The sequence below is a fragment of the Bubalus bubalis genome, chromosome 10 (genome assembly GCF_019923935.1).
Source record: "Bubalus bubalis isolate 160015118507 breed Murrah chromosome 10, NDDB_SH_1, whole genome shotgun sequence".
NCBI lineage: Eukaryota > Metazoa > Chordata > Mammalia > Artiodactyla > Bovidae > Bubalus > Bubalus bubalis.
In genome coordinates this window covers 51,775,821-51,788,531 of record NC_059166.1, presented here as the reverse complement: position 1 = coordinate 51,788,531, position 12,711 = coordinate 51,775,821, and the positions used below count along the sequence as shown (strand labels likewise).

General features: G+C 38.9%; 1 long non-coding RNA gene across 1 annotated transcript in view; it reads right to left on the bottom strand.

Annotated features, from left to right (window-relative positions):
- Window positions 1-7,364: 7,364 nt before the first annotated feature.
- Window positions 7,365-12,711, bottom strand: part of LOC112587459 — a 39,453-nt gene continuing 34,106 nt past the window's right edge. The window contains exons 4-5 of the long non-coding RNA XR_006542385.2: window positions 11,296-11,358; window positions 7,365-7,500 (exon numbers count right to left, since the gene is read on the bottom strand). This is a non-coding gene — a long non-coding RNA (uncharacterized LOC112587459). The remainder of the gene's footprint in view (window positions 7,501-11,295; window positions 11,359-12,711) is intronic.

The following is a 12,711-nucleotide window of genomic DNA, read 5'->3' as shown; positions in this document are numbered from 1 at the left end:
TTGGATTATGTCCTATGATTGTATAAATTATAAAGATAAGGCACCACACAGTTTCCTTAAAGCTACTGACATCATAAAAATCTGTTTCTATATAAAAAATTAAGTCAAGAGATGATTGTTTACTTAGATATTTGTTGACAATATTAAATTTGGGGGTTTTACCCACCATGCAACTCTAGTTCACATTTAAATTTTGTAACAATAAGGTCAGTATGAAATTTCAGGAATGTCTAGTACCATCTGCCTTAGGAAACGACTCGGATAATGACTATGGACATTAAATCTTGAGGACACTGGTCAGTAGCAGTAGTTCTTAATACTACATAAAGGCAATGTAACGCCACTCCAGTACTCTTGCCTGGAAAATCCCATGGATGGAGGAGCCTGGTGGGCTACAGTCCATGGGGTCGCTAAGAGTCGGACACGACTGAGCGACTTCACTTTCATTTTTCACTCTCATGCATTGGAGAAGGAAATGGCAACCCACTCCAGTGTTCTTGCCTGGAGAATCCCAGGGACGGGGGAGCCTGGTGGGCTGCTGTCTATGGGGTTGCACAGAGTCAGACACGACTGAAGCAACTTAGCAGCAGCAGCAGCAGTGCAGAAGTCATTTCTCTGCAACCCCTTCATAAAAAAGAAGAAATATTAAGTAGATAAAAAGAAGAGCCTTAGGTACACTGCAAGCAGCAGAGCAGTTAGGGGATTGGAATCTGCAGCTAGATTGCTTGGTTTAAGCAGCAGTAACCTTGGGCAAGCTATTTAATCTCTCTAAGCCTCATTTTCTCATCTTAAAAATGAGCATAATAATTTGTACTTCATAGGGCTGCTGTGAGGATGAGATGAGATAATGTATATGAAGCACTTAGCACAGTGCCTTCCATATAGTAGGTTTTTAACAAATATTACTATTATCATTACCACATTAGTTCTCTAGAAAACACTGTAATACATATATAACACACAATGGGCTAGAGAAATTTCTAAAGTGCTATATGAATGTCAAGTGCCATTGTTGATCTCACTTTTATTGTCTTTCTCTCTCTCTCAAAAGGAAATATAATAAAATAAGAAGTTTGCTGTGGTACAAAGAATAACTTGAACTGGTTTTGCATTCAACCTCTCAGAAATTCAGTTTCCCCATTTATAGAATAGCATGGGCTTCTCAGGTGTCACAGTGGTAAAGAATCTTCCTGCCAGTACAGGAGATGCAAGAGACGTGGGTTCAATCCCTGAGTTGGGAAGATCCCCTGGAGTAGAAAATGGCAACCCACTCCAGTATTTCTTGCCAGAAAAATTTCAAAGACAAAGGAACCTGGCAGGCTACAGTCCATGGGGTCACAAAGAGTCAGACACAACTGAGCACAACAAGAACAACAACAACCATATTGCAATGCTTAGGTCTCAGGGATGTTGTAGCATTAGAAGAGATAGCATGTTGTGATGAGCCCAGCAGTGAGCACAGACATAATCATGGATATCAAGGGAAAGTGGCTTTGAAGCATCTTCCCTATTCTAAGAAGCACTCTTGCATTGCAACAGATATACTGCAGGATCTTCACATTTGGGCTTCAACAAAAGTAAAAGAAATGCTCTTTCTTTGGAAAAGTGACTTCTTAGGGCACAAGATATAAGAACACTGCAGTCAAAAATCCTGCCTACCACTAGCTTTAGGCAGATAGTTAAGAATATTTTTAAAGATAAAGATATCAAAAGAAATAAACATAATTATTTACAATGTACTACATTATGAAATTTAAATTTCAAGAAAACTTGTGCCTGGCATCATTACCCAGTTTACATTCATGAATTTTTATTATACATATATCAATGTTCATCAAAAACAATGATTGCAAGGCAATAAATGAAATAAAAAGCAATCTTCTAAAAAAAAAACCCATGTATTCTGAAACCTGTAAATATCAAGATAATATATGTAATTGGTATCTAATATTATTTATGAGATATAGACTGCAAATTATAAGTTTACTAAATTCCTTAGGAAAAAGCTGTATTCAGCACTTCCAAATCTTACACTATTTTGCAATGAACAGGGTATATTGTAACTTTTTGAACCTACCCTCAGATTAATAAGGTTTGATTTAGCCACCTTATAGTCACCAGAGAATTAACGATGAAAAAAAGTATTGTGCAGGGCTACATTCCAGCATCACAAGTGGAGGAAGAAGGACTAGTATCCACTGCCTCTGTGTCTGGCCCAATTTAATCAGTCTCTCCTCTTCTTTAAGAGTAATAACTGAATGAGCTGCCAGGGTAAACTGAATGTAAAGGAGCTGGGAGAACTGCTAAGTGCAATATATGAATAGATAAGCCACTCAACCTCACCGTAACTGTTTCCTCATCTGTAAAATGAGGTATAAGAGTTATCACTAAAGACTTCTGAAGCATGTAAATTCTGTGATTCTAGGCTTAAACTTAAGGTACCAAAAGTTGAGAAAGTCCTTCTCCCACTGTATCCCATTCCTAGACATAGATCTCAACCCCCAAATCACACCCCATTTTTATGGACTTCTTTCTTCATAGACGGCCTGCCAGACACAGCAGAAATTGTTTGGGTGACAACACTACCTAAGGCAACACACATCTTAAATACAGATAGAGCCTTCTTCCAAAAGCACTTTGAAAACTGTGAGCTTAATTGCAATGAAGACACCCATTGAAATTCAGTGCAACTAGCAGACAGACTTTGAGTTTATTCCAGCATTAAACAAGTTTGTAATAAAATATGCCATTATAAATTTTACGTTTTTAAAAAAATGGACCCTCAATGGATATGGCTATATGTAACATTTAAATATTCATGCATAAATTTGTACTTTACTGCCAATCATAGAAGATTATTGGTTTATCTAATAAGTAATCAGTATATTAAAGGGATTTTAAATTGAAAAAAGTAATTTAAAATGGCCAAGCATGCTTAATGAAAATTATCCCTTTTAATATGTCCTTTCTATTTGTTTTTCTAAAAGTTAAAAGAAGCCAGGTGTTCAATAAATAAACTGTGAAGTCTAGACATTTTACATTATCCTGAATTAGATAGGATTTTAGGATTAGAAGGGACTTTAAAATATCACCTGTTTAATGCTTTAACATAACATCTGCCAAGTGGTCATCTAATGAATGTTTTAATTCCTCAAGTTTCAGGGAACTGACTCCCTCTCACTTTAACTTCAGAGACCATAGATTACTAGGATTTCACCTATTCAACCCAAACTTATCAAAATTTCAACTTAGAAAATTAGCAAAATAACCAAAAAATTTAATGACCAGAGTCCGGATTTGGAATAACACTATAGTCAAAGCAAATAACTTGTTTAATTAATTGTGCCTGAAGTCATCTGGCATTAGACAAACTCCACAACACAGGTGGAACAAATATCCATGGAAGTTTTCCACAGAAACCAACTGTGCACATCCAATTCCCCACAGTCTGACAATCGGGCCTGAATGCCGATGGCCAGGTACAGGCCCCAGGGAACAAAAATCAGTGAGCCCTGCTCTGCCTGAACCAATGAGAATGAGGCCTGGCTGGATAGTTATGGTCCCCAAAGTCTGGAATTTGTCTATCAGCAGAAGCTCATGTCTTCCCTGACCACAGTGATTGCAAGTCCCATGCTGGAACCTTTGTCCCACCATTCATACCAAGTCTACTTCTAGCTTCAGTCATGCCTTCCACTTTATATTCAAGCTCCCTATCCTGAATTCTGGCCCATTTGCCTGGGATCCAAATATTTGCCTACCTCTTGTCTCTTTAATGGGCCTGGACCCTAAATTTCTGTATCCTCAGTAACAAACTGAGGTTCAGGTTCTATCTGGATCTATTTTCCCAGATACAAGCTACCTCTACCTGACTATAATTTTCTACACTTTCCAGATAATTCTATGGCTTGATCACTGCTTATCATTTTAAGAGCTTCTGTGATATTCTGTGATACTTCCCCTTGAACAATGGAATATGGGCTTCTGGCCACACTCCATGGAAGTCAACACTGCTGCCATGTTAATCTCCCTTAGGGGTATCATGAGAGAATAACAGGAGTCCGGGCTCCGTTTTCCAAGCCTTGTCCCATATGGTTCTGATTTATTCCATGTATATGCTACTAAAGTACAAAAATGCCTGGTGCTAAAAAAACTTCTCAGATACTAGGACAACAAATTTAAAGGTCTATAGAAGTTGCTTCAGACTAAAGTACAAGGATGGATAAGCAGTATTCAATTAAGAACAATTAAGACTACATTCTTTGCAGCCAGAGATGGAGAAGCTCTATACAGTCAACAAAAACAAGACCGGGAGCTGACTGTGGCTCAGATCATGAGCTCCTTATTACCAAATTCAGACTTAAACAGAAGAAAGGAGGCAAAACCACTAGACCATTCAGGTATGATCTAAATCAAATCCCTTATGATTATACAGTGGAAGTGAGAAATAGATTTAAGGGCCTAGATCTGATAGATAGAGTGCCTGATGAATTATGGACGGAGGTTCCTGACATTGTATAGGAGACAGGGATCAAGACCATCCCCATGGAAAAGAAATGCAAAAAAGCAAAATGGCTGTCTGGAGAGGCCTTACAAATAGCTGTGAAAAGAAGAGAAGCGAAAAGCAAAGGAGAAAAGGAAAAATATAAGCATCTGAATGCAGAGTTCCAAAGAATAGCAAGAAGAGATAAGAAAGCCTTGCTCAGCGAGCAAGGCAAAGAAATAGAGGAAAACAACAGAATGGGAAAGACTAGAGATCTCTTCAAGAAAATTAGAGATACCAAGGGGATATTTCATGGAAAGATGGGCTCGATAAAGGACAGGAATGGTATGGACCTAACAGAAGCAGAAGATATTAAGAAGAGGTGGCAAGAATACACAGAAGAACTGTACAAAAAAGATCTTCACGACCAAGATAATCACAATGATATGATCATTCACCTACAGCCAGACATCCTGGAATGTGAAATCAAGTGGGCCTTAAGCATCACTACAAACAGAGCTAGTGGAGGTGATGGAATTCCAGTTGAGCTATTTCAAATCCTGAAAGATGATGCTGTGAAAGTGCTGCACTCAATATGCCAGCAAACTTGGAAAACTCAGCAGTGGCCACAGGACTGGAAAAGGTCCGTTTTCATTCCAATCCCAAAGAAAGGCAATGCCAAAGAATGCTCAAACTATCGCACAATTGCACTCATCTCACATGTTAGTAAAGTAATGCTCAAAATTCTCCAAGCCAGGCTTCAGCAGTACGTGAAGCATGAACTTCCAAATGTTCAAGCTGGTTTTAGAAAAGGCAGAGGAACCAGAGATCAAATTGCCAACATCCTCTGGATCATCGAAAAAGCAAGAGAGTTCCAGAAAAACATCTATTTCTGCTTTATTGACTATGCCAAAGCCTTTGACTGTGTGGATCACAATAAACTGTGGAAAATTCTGAAAGAGATGGGAATACCAGACCACCTGACCTGCCTCTTGAGAAACCTATATGCAGGTCAGGAAGCAACACTTAGAACTGGACATGGAACAACAGACTGGTTTCAAATAGGAAAAGAAGTACATCAAGGCTGTATACTGTCAGCCTGCTTATTTAACTTATACGCAGAGTACATCATGAGAAACGCTGGGCTGGAAGAAGCACAAGCTGGAATCAGGATTGCCGGGAGAAATATCAGTAACCTCAGATATGCAGATGACACCACCCTTATGGCAGAAAGGGAAGAGAAACTAAAAAGCCTTTTGATGAAAGTGAAAGAGAAGAGTGAAAAAGTTGGCTTAAAGCTCAACATTCAGAAAACGAAGATCATGGCATCTGGTCCCATTACTTCATGGCAAATAGATGGGGAAACAGTGGAAACAATGTCAGACTTTATTTTTTGGGGCTCCAAAATCACTGCAGATGGTGACTGCAGCCATGAAATTAAAAGACGCTTACTCCTTGGAAGGAAAGTTATGACCAACCTAGATAGCATATTCAAAAGCAGAGACATTACTTTGCCAACAAAGGTCTGTCTAGTCAAGGCTATGGTTTTTCCAGTGGTCATGTATGGATGTGAGAGTTGGACTGTGAAGAAAGCTGAGCACCAAATAATTGATGCTTTTGAACTGTGCTGTTGGAGAAGACTCCTGAGAGTCCCTTGGACTGCAAGGAGATCCAACCAGTCCATTCTGAAGGAGATCAGCCCTGGGTGTTCTTTGGAGGGAATGATGCTAAAGGTGAAGCTCCAGTACTTGGCCACCTCATGCGAAGAGTTGACTCATTGGAAAAGACTCTGATGCTGGGAGGGATTGGGGTCAGGAGGAGAAGGGGACGACAGAGGATGAGATGGCTGGATGGCATCACCGACTCGATGGATGTGAGTCTGAGTGAACTTCGGGAGTTGGTGATGGACAGGGAGGCCTGGCGTGCTGTGATTCATGGGGTCGCAAAGAGTCGGACACGACTGAGCGACTGAACTGAACTGAACTGATATATGTGTATACACACACACACACACACACACACACATACACACATATATATATTCTGAGTAGGAGTTCTACAGGATGGCTTGGTAAAAGAGATTGATTTTAATGCTAAATGTATATAACAGTGACAAAATGAAGCAAATATTTCAAGCTATAAAGGGAGGTATTTTGAAACAGAAATATCTGACCATTGTTCCTGAAATCACATCACTTAAGTTACTTTAGCCAGGCAAAATCACAATTTTGCTTTCCTAATCCCACCAATGCATACTAATCTCCTTTTAGCACCTTTGTCTGTCATCCACTCACGGTGATTATATTCTCTCTTGCATTTTTCTCTATCTCAGATGAATACATCTGATTTCTAAAACAGATTTCAAACTCCATAGCTTACCTTATCATACTAGAAATGTTTTCAGTAGACAATAAATTCTTACTGAATTGAACTGAATCTAACCGAATTGAAACATATTGGGAGAAAAATGACTACAATACAGAAGAGCTAAATTGACAAAATATTTGAATCAAACATCTAATAACGTTCTGAGACGACATAACTGAGACTTAGAGAGAGACTAAAACTAATATTGCACAAATTAGAAAACAAAATGCAGAACAACTATAATACAAAAGCTGTCAGTTATGGACTGTGATAGGCAGAATAATGGGTTAAATACATTTAGGCACTACTGCTTGGCAGTTGACAGGCTCTGGAAACTCTTGGCGGAGGAGGCAATGGCACCCCACTCCAGTACTCTTGCCTGGAAAATCCCATGGACGGAGGAGCCTGGTAGGCTGCAGTCTATGAGGTCGCTAAGAGTTGGACACGACTGAGCGACTTCACTTTCACCTTTCACTTTCATGCATTGGAGAAGGAAATGGCAACCCACTTCAGTGTTCTTGCTTGGAGAATCCCAGAGACGGGGGAGCCTGGTGGGCTGCCATCTATGGGGTGGCACAGAGTCGGACACAACTGAAGCGACTTAGCAGCAGCAGTAGCAGCAGCAAAGACATTTACCTCTTAATCTCTGGAATCTGTGAATACATTATCATAAAAGCAAATGAAACTTTTCAGCTGTGATTAAGTTATGGCTTTTTAGATGCAGAGATTATCCTGGACTATCCAGGTGGGCACACCATAGTAATATGAGTCCTTGAAATTGGAAGAGAAAGGGAGAAGAGTGGATCAGAGAGATGATATGAAAAATAAGGAGAGATTTGAAGCATGAGAAGGATTCAACTTGCCATTGCAAGCTTTGAAGACTAGGAAGGGGACCAAAGCCAAGGAATGCAAGTGGTCTCTAGAGGATGATGATGGCCTTCAGCTGACAGTAATGCCCTCAGGGCTGTTATGCTAAATGAAATAAGTCAGCCAGAGAAAGACAAATACCACATAATCTCTATTATATGTGGAATGCTAAAAAAAAAAAAAAAAAATTGGTTCACAGGTACAGAGACCAGATTGGTGATTACCAGAAGTTAGAGGCAGGGGGATGAGAAAATGGGTGAAGGGAGTCTAAAGGTAAAAAAAAAAAAAAAAAAAAACCAATGCCATTCACTTCGATGCAATATTTGGGACACACTTACATCGGAAACTGGGGGATGCAAAGATATAATATACATCTTTTCCCCAGTAGCTTAAAACCTTGTCAGTACAACAGATGTACCAACAATTTGTATTGTATTCCTAAAGATTCAGCCATTTACTTTCACCTGCATTCTCATTTAACCCTCACAGCATCTTTATACATAGGACATAAGGTGTGCTGCAGATTTGACGTAGACACTGTGTGTTTGTGTGGGGGTGTGTGTAGAAAAACACTTAAAATGAGGCAGGAGGGGGAGAATTCTGAAAAAGAAAGAATGCCCTGTTAAGCTTTAGCTAGTTTACTTTGCAGAGTGTAGAAATGGCCATGAATAATATTTTACCCTGAAAAATTTCAAAATCAAAATATCTTTTAAATTAAATTAAAAATGGATCAAAAATAATTGTTATTAGTACTAAGCAGCAACTAATCTAAATCCTAAATAAACCTGTGAGCCATTAATATGCAAAATAGCTACTGAATTTCCCCCAAAGTATAAGAAAAAACCTAATGATTAGTTTGCCAGAATCCCATGAAGAGATAGGAACTGCATTCATTTCATACCTATCCTATGTCAAACACTGTGTAAAGTATTTTACTGACTTTATCTCATTTATCTCAATACAACCCCACCAGTCACAATCTCCTAGGCAATTCCTTTGTCACTGAGGAATTTGAAGCTCAGAAGAAATATGTGGGCTGGCCTACTAACAAAGACGTATTCAAGAAAAAACAAGAACAAAGCAATAAAATTGCTATCCATGGGACAAACTGGGCAGCAAAACAAATGTCAGACAAAGGTATGTAATAAACTAGTAGTTTCCTATTGCTGCTATAACAAATTACCAGAAACATAGTGGCTTAAAGCAATATAAATGTATTGTCATATAGTTCTAGAGGTAAAGAGTCCAAAATCTGTCTCACTGGGCTAGAGTCAAAGAGTTGGCAGGGCTGATTCCCTCTGGAGTCTCTAAAGGAAATTTTGTTTCCCTAGCTTTTCTAGGCTCTTGAGAATGTCTGCATTCCTTGACTCATGGTCCCTCCCTCCATCTTCAAGGCCAGCAGGATAGCCTCTCCCAATCTCTTTCTCTGATTTCCTACCTCTCTCTGAAAAGGATTACACTGGCCCACTGTGACTGGCTCTCTGTGATTACATTGGCCCACTCAGATAATCCAAGATGATCTTCCCCTCTCAAGGTTCTTAGTCACATCTGCTTAGTCCCTTTTGCCATGTATGGTAACATATTCACAGGTTCTGGTAATTATGTAGGGGAGCCACTATGCAGCCTACCACATAAGCATGTATAAGTTGAAGTCAAGGAAGAGAATTTAGCTATGAACAAGGAAGTACTGAAGTGGGTCAAAAACTGGGTGAAATAACTTAGCATATCTGAGATATGCTGGGTGATATAACTTAGCATATACTCCAAGAAGGACAAATTCAGATGCAGGACATAAAAAATTAAGCTGGGTCAAGGCTAATGGACTATGCAAATCTCCCTTCAGAGCTTGGAAAATAGCAATACATTCAAGAGACCAAGACATAATTCTCCCAACCATTGGGATTCCTACTGCTACTCATTAACTGGTTTCAAGTTTCTCTTAGACCAATGTAGAAGACTTTCTAACAAATAATTACCTGAAATTTCTAAGCAGCTCCTGAGGGAAAAACTCTAGAACTAGATGTCCTGGTAAAATAATCAAGGGAAGAAGAACCAGTGATGGCTCATAAAAGCATTGAGTTTCCTGAATTTTCAAGGCCATGCCATTTGAAGGTCTAACATGTAGGTTATTATTATAAAATATAAGTATGATAAAGAAGCATCATCAGTGTCTGAGACAGAGGAGGTTCAGTTCAGGGCTCAAGCTTGTGGCCTGAGAAAAACATCTCTCCCCATCACTTACACTCTATTACCACAAGTACATAACCTGTCTCTTTGCCTTCTGTTTTGCCCCATTAAATTCATATGCCTTGGGATTTCCCTGGAGGCACAGTAGTTAAGACTCTGCACTTTCACTGCAGGGGGCATGGATTTGATCCCCAGTATGGGAAATAAGATCCCACATGCCCCACAGTGCAGCCAAAAAGATTCATATGCCTCAATGCCAAGATTATCTTTACAAAACACACATCTGATCACCTTGCTTTCCATCTTAACCTCTGGTAATTCTGTCTGTAGAATTAAGTGTAAACTCTTGGATATAACACATAAAGTCCTAAAACTAAGACTACCTACGTTTATAATTTTATCTTCTACTCCTCCCTTGTGGGTGTTGAACAAGCACTTTTGTCAAAAAGGATGTCTCAGTATTGAAGCCACCTTTCTCATTTTAATCTGTCTTTGTGTAAACTATTATTCCTTTGACTTGAAAAAAAGACACATTTATTCACTGACTTGCCAATTCAAAGGTCAATCATTCAGCAAAGCCTCCCTGAAACTAGCTCTGCAAAGTTTTAAATACTTTCTATGTTGTGCTCCCATTGCTAACATAGAGGCATAGAGAAAATGTTCCTAGTACACGGCAAACTTGAACTCAAGCTACGCCAATATCACTTTCCAAATAATTCTCATCTGGTCATGGCACAGCAAGGGAACCCAAGGATAATGTTTTCAGCATTTGCTGCCCATCAGATTAACTATGAAGCTTTTGTAAAAGATCTTTTTAAAAAGGGTCCTTAAGACCTACTCCAGGTATATTGAGTCAGAATCTATGCCAGTGGTGATGAAGGGCTTGGAGGCATTTAATAACCTTCACAGGTGATTCTGCTGCAAAAAAGAGAATGAATGTCCTCAACTAGGCCAAGGCCACGACAGATAGAGGCCAAATGATGAAAGTATCTGGGAGTGTGAGATCAGACCCGCAAGAGACAGTCTAAGCATAAGCTAAGCAGGTAGCCAGGGCCATGGGTATTCGACTGAGACTCAGGGCAGCAGAAGGCTGAAGTCAGAAAACCAAGATGGAAGCTCTTCTATGTTGGCCAAAGAAACATCAGAACTGGAGGAAGAGCCGGACTCAGTAAGTAATCCAGTATACCTAGCCTGCCTTAAACACACCAGGTACCAAACTTTGGGAAATGAGAGTAATTCTAGAAGTCACCAAATGGAGGCTGCAACACTGCATCATCTGGAAACATTAAAAACTATTTGGGGCCCTATCCCAGACCAACTGAATGAGAATCTGCATTTTCACCAGATCCCCAGGTGATTTAAAAGCCACATCAAAATCTGCAAAGCACCCAAACCTGGTTCCAGATGATGATAATGCTGCTAGTCTGTAGACCACACTATGAGAAGCAAGTCTTGACCTAAAATTGAACATACAGAAGAAATTCAAGTGTTACCACTGTGAGAAGTTTGAGGGCGGGAATTGTGATTACCGTATCTCAGAAACGAGCACAGGGTCTTAGTAATTGATAACACAGTCTATCGGTTGACACCTCAGGACTTAGAGTTGGTTCACTTCCAACTCTACCACTCACATCCCATGTGATATCGTGCTTCAGTCTCTCACCTGAAATACAGACATAACTACCTCATAAGAAATAGGAAGAGATAGCATGTTATTTTTGATAGCACTGTAAGTGCTCAATAGACAATGAAAGAAAAAATAAGATAATCAATTACTGATTGATTGGTTGACATATTAATTTTTGTTGTAAAATAGTTCCAAAATTCTGGTGGTGTAAATGATTTCAGTCTGATTCATATAATCTAATGAGAAGACTGAAATCTTAGTGACTGCCAGGAAGGCATTCCAGGTATAAGATTTCTAAGAGTATTAATATGCAAGTTCTCTTAAAGTGATGGGTGAAAGAACCTGCTAAAGCAAGAGAATTGTTAACCTTTTTGGAGAAGTGACATCAAAATGATGTTTATGTTATCTCAAAGCTCTCTTAATTCTAACCCAAACATTATACCTAAGATGACAATTTTTTCATGGCTTATTTTCATTAAATGAAATTTAAATGTATTTACTTGACAACATTTAGACTTTTTTGCATTATAGAGTATGGAAAATCTGGATGAGAATCTCTGCCATAATAAACAATACACATTCAAAAAAGCACATTTAGTTTTAGGCAAGTCCTTAAAATAATTTCCTTATTTTTGTCTACTGCTTTTAAATTTTCACAAAACGCTCACTCCTTCTACCTCATTTATCCCCATAACAACTCTATAGTTGTTATTTTTCCTAAAGCCTAGAAAACTTTGTTATTCCTATCTGATGTTTGAGGAAATGGAAAGTGATTTTAAGTGCTCAAAGTCACATACCTGGTTTGTGGCAGAAAGATAGCTTTTATAATTTCCAACCATTTCTTTGAACTACCATAGGTACCACTACCACCATCTGGTTGCCACATATTACTCTGTAACCAAACCCAAGGCAAAGCCAAGTCACCTACTCAACTGCCCAATGTCCTAATTCCTCCCCCAACCAAATGTCCTTTCCCAAAAAAGTATCAGAAAAGCAACAGCTTCATAAACATAGAGGAAAACCTTATTTATTTTGTTAAAGTAACTTTGTGATACAAGGTTCTAAGTATCAGAAAGCAATAGTTTCCTAAACACAGAGGAAAACCTTTTGTTAAAGTAACTTTTCAGTTCTAGAAGACAGAAGTTAAGTTTGGAGGTATGGCTTTATTTAATTTAAAAATTTT